The 5,000-nt window shown below is 47.7% G+C and overlaps 1 protein-coding gene across 2 annotated transcripts in view; it reads right to left on the minus strand.

Moving 5' to 3' along the window:
- grik1a (glutamate receptor, ionotropic, kainate 1a) overlaps window positions 1–5,000 on the minus strand; it is a gene marked incomplete at its 3' end in the record, with an annotated part of 74,744 nt that overhangs the window by 48,008 nt on the left and 21,736 nt on the right. The gene's annotated exons all lie outside the window — the stretch shown is intronic.

The raw sequence follows: 5,000 nt of genomic DNA on the forward strand, positions 1-5,000 counted from the left end.
ACAGACCACGAGGCAGACAGTTTACATGTGGGAAAACGGTACATGTGGGAAAACTAGGGTTAGGGTTAGGTGCTAGGGTGCTACGGTTAAGGTTAGGGTTAGGATTAGGGGTAGGGTTAGGGTTAGGGTTAGGGGTAGGGTTAGGGTTAGGGTTAGGGGTAGGGTTAGACATGCCAGCATGTACCAAGTGGACGTAGCACCTAACCCTAATCCTAGTTTTCCCACATGTACTGTATTCCCACATGTGTGCACTCTCTTGTCAAAAACAACAGTGTAGGCTACTTTGAGACTAATTAATCTCAGTATTATTTAACATTTTAATTGTTCATTTTGTGTCAGTCTTGCTGCACTTAGAATTGACAAACCCTCGTCCGCTGATTCAGGATCGTGGACAGCACAGGGAGGGGGAGTGTGTCAGTCTCGCACTAATGACAACCCCCTCCGCTGTCGGCACAACGGTCCGTCGGCATATTGATGCGGCACCCCACTAGGAAGGGTTGGCTAGCTCATACGTCCGTCGTTACTGAGTGCTTTCTCTCAATGGAGGTTTTACTCATTTTGGTTGTTGTCATTACGGCTGTGTGTCAACGGCTGTGTGCTGTTTTCTGCCTTTCTGGAGCACATTTTGACTTGTTGTTGAATGCTCCTATAATGTAACTCTAAATGACAATCAGAGCAACTTGAATTACGTGTGTGCAGCCTTTTGCTCAAAAGTTATCAACGTTTCATTTTCAGAGTCTCTTTTGACAATCTCTTAAGGAGCTGTTTTCAGTCATTAACAGAGCTGTTCTGAAAGTGTCTCAGCGGCCTGTTCTGAGAGTGCACTGTTTTTTTGCATTTTTTTGTCAGTAATCGCATGAAGGGAGTGTGACGTCTTCGTCCGGTCGTCAGACAGTGTGTCCTCTCGTAGGATCTGTCTTTGGTCCTGGAGTTGCTCTAGTGACCCCTTCCAACCTCTTCAGACTGTTGTCAGAGATACTCTTTGTTGCATTGATGCTCGGGTTGGCCACGGCTAAGCATGTGTGACTTGCGTGCGCTTCCTACATGCACTACATTTTCCCATGGCGATGTTACGGTCTCACTAACGCCGCATTCATTCCGTACTGCAGCATTGTGGGCCCTGTTCATGGATATTTCTCTTTCGGACATACTGGGCCCTATTATGCACTTCTTAACTTGCCGTCTTAAGTGTTAATTAAGACGCACCGCCAGGTTAAGACCTACCGCCACCCTTATTATGCGCTTCATACGCGCTACTGCTATTATGCAGGTGTCGATAGGCGCCCACACATAAGACGTAAAACTCCCGTGCATATATTGCTCATTGTGGGAGTGTTCATATGTTAATGAAGTGCACTAGGCGCCTCTGCTATTATGCGATCTGACTTTGCTCCTATCGCTAAGAAGTGGTTTGAAAAGTTCTTAAGTTTAGACTTCATGCACGTTTTGAAACACGAGCGCGCCTCCGCGGTTTGCGCATACATGTGGGCACACATGAACACGCACGTGGCTCCACGGCAAGACGTCAATTACGGTCACAGTATAAATGCTTTATTTCAGAAGGGAGAGGCAGAGAAGCGCGCTGACCTCCTTCTTAGGACTTCCATAATAGCATAGCGCTAATGACTCAACGCAGCCGGTTCTTAAAGGGAATGGCACCTGGCACGCTGATTGGGTTGATTGAGAAGACGCCCAAAACACACCCATGACTAATTTCTTTGCTTGGCGCCGGGTTTTAGGTGCCCACTACAGCACGCATAATAGCAAAGTGGCCTTGACCACGCCTCCACGTCTTAAGTTTAGATCTACCGCCTCGTCTTATTGATGAAGTGCATAATAGGGCCCACTGTGTGCCGCAGCCACCTGGGCTTCTCCGCATATCTTTTCAAGGTGTGAAGACTGGAAGAAGTCTGGACATCCTGGTGTGGACACTGTGTGATCTGTACAGGTTTCCAGTTCCAGACCAGGCAATCGGGGCGTTTTGCAGAGCCCCATAGTAAGGGGTTGAAACTGAGTCAGACTAAAGGTTACAAATGTAACCCAGGTTCTTTGAAGGAGATGAAATGGTAAATGGACTGCACTTTTTTGTTGCCTCAAAGCTGCTCCAAAGCGCTTTACAACGGCCTCTCATTCACCCATTCACACACGCATTCACACACCGGTGGCGGCAAGCTGCCATGCAAGGCGCCGGCCCTGCTCACTGGGAGCAATTTTGGGGTTCAGTGTCTTGCCCAAGGACACTTCGACATGTGGCCAGCCGGGGCTCGAACCGAACCGACTGATCTGCCAACCTTGTGATCATTAGACGGCGACTCTACCTCCCGCGCCACAGCCGCCCCACACCTCACCTTGTTGCCCCTCTCACGCTGAGCTTCTGAAGAGTGGTTCGCTGGGTAAAATAGCCAGGCATACTATGTCATATATACAGTATAGGAAGGGCAGTAGGTAGGACTACTGTATCTGCCTGCAAGCATCACCAACTTGTACCAGGTGTGATTTTATAGGTGTCTTCAGCTAATAGGTATACAGAATGCTTTGTCCCATAGCGAGAGGTCTCCCTCTTCTCCTTCAGAGAACCTGGGTTACTTTTGCAACATCTAGGTCTCGGTAAAGAAAGCCTTGCAATATCTTCACAGCCTTGGGGCGAAACCTACCCATGCTGCATTTCAATCCAGAGAGTGCTTCCCTCCCCTCTGCCCTCCCTCACTCTCCTTTATGGATGTGATAGGACTTGACAGGTGAAAGCAATATGGCAGAGGGCTTGTCTCAGTGAGTGAATGTGGGCCAGAGGGGGGGGAGGAGACTGTTTTTTGGAATTAAATTCAGACCTTCCTTTTATTGTCTCCGTTTGGAGAAAGAGCCAGAGCCTTTAAACATTAAAAATAATGAACTAACATCAAGTGAAGCAAGGCAGCATAATCGGAAACGAACATCTGTCTAATATCCAAATACATTCTCTGCATCCTGACTTTATGGCGGTCATCTCCGATGATGCCAAACTCACTTTGTTGAGGAGATCTCTTTATCCCCATAAACACCCCATCAAATAAACACTCATGAACACTTTATAAGGAACACCTGTACACCAGCCAACAGTCCAAGCTGGTGGAGGTGGTGTAATGGTGCGTCTATATCTGACTTCATCTCATCCCTACAGATGCTGTGTATCTTATGCCTTGACCTGCTGTCCTCTACTGTTGCCTCAGGACTATAACTCATGCTTTTCTATGATTTATTCTGGCCAACTTCTACCGGTGCACCATCGAGAGCACCCTAACTGTGGGGCGGCTGTGGCTCAGGAGGTGGAGCCGGCGTCTAATGATCGCAAGGTAGGCATATCGGCGGTTCAAACCCCGGCTGGCCATAAATGGACTGCACTTATATAGCGCCTTTATCCAAAGCGCTTTACAACGGCCTCTCATTCACCCATTCACACACACATTCACACACCAATGGCGGCAAGCTACCATGCAAGGCGCCGGCCCGCTCATTGGGAGCAATTTGGGCAGTTCGACATGTGGCCAGCCGGGGCTCGAACCGCCGATCTGCCAACCTTGAGATCATTAGACGGCGGCTCTACCTGCTGCTCCACAGCCGCCACATGTCGAAGTGTCCTTGGGCAAGACACTGAACCCCCAAATGCGGGCCGGCGCCTTGCATGGTTAGCTTGCCGCCATTGGTGTGTGAATGGGTTGAATGAGAGGCCATTGTAAAGCGCTTTGGAATAAGGCGCTATATAAGTCCGTCCATTTACTAACTAACCGCATCACAGTGTGGTATTGAAACCGCACCGTGTCCGACTGGAAAGCCATGCAACAGGTGGTGTAGACCCGCCCTAGCGGATCATCGGCACCAAGACTCCCTACCATGGATGGAGTCCCTCCAGGCAGATCAGTGTCGGTGGAGGGCGGCGAGGGAGGGCGGGCGGAGGGCTGTAAGCATTGTTAAGGAAAGCTCGCACCCCGGGCACGGTCTGTTTGATCCTCTACCATCAAAGAGACTGAGGGAGTACAGGATCCTCAGGTGCCGTACTAGTAGGCTCCAGAACCGCTTCTTTCACACAGCAGCTGTCACTCTGATGAACAACCCTCCCCGCCTCCCCGACATGAGGTCCACTGACTCCCCGTGTCCATCTCTGTGTCTGTCCCCCCCGGTCACTGTGAACCCTCCCCGCCTCCCCGACATGAGGTACACTGACTCCCAGTGTCCATCTCCGTCTCTGTCCCCCCCGGTCACTGTGAACACTCAATTTACCCTTTGGAGACTTATACTTATTTTTTGAACATACCGTATTTTTGCATATATTTGTACATACCTAATTTTTTCTCTAATTATACATCCGTATACACCATACTGTACGATATGTGTAGCATACCTTAATACACATAACTGTGCATAGCTTATTGTTATCCATCTATTGTATATACCTACTACATACTAATAATAATAATTTAATAATAATTTTGCCATTTAGCAGACGCTTTTAATCCAAAGCGACTTACAATTACGAATCACAGGGACATTCCCCCTGGAGTAACTGAGGGCTAAGTGCCTTACTCAAGGGCACACTAGTAGTGGTGTGGCTTCAGGCGGGATTTGAACTCACAACCTTCCGATCACAAGTCCAACTCACTATCCACTAGACCACCACTACCCCTACTTATCATTTCATAACTGTACATATCGTATTTTTGTCTACACTATTATGTCCTTGCACGATATGTCTACAATGTCATGTTTTGCACTTTATCACTATTTGCACTTCTGGTTAGACTAAACTGCATTTCGTTGTCTGGTACTCTGCAATGACAATAAAGTTGAATCTAATCTAATCTAATCAAATGTATTATTTCTATCCTATTGTCTCTTGTCTTATTGGGGTTTATTTTATAACTACTGTAATATTCTCTTGTTGCTGCAATGTTGAGGAACCGAAGTCTAAGAATGTTACTCTCTTATACTTGTTTAATGGGATGTAACAATAAACTTGATTCTGATTC

The sequence above is a fragment of the Nansenia antarctica genome (assembly GCF_963989245.1).
Source record: "Nansenia antarctica genome assembly, chromosome: 20".
Lineage (NCBI taxonomy): Eukaryota > Metazoa > Chordata > Actinopteri > Argentiniformes > Microstomatidae > Nansenia > Nansenia antarctica.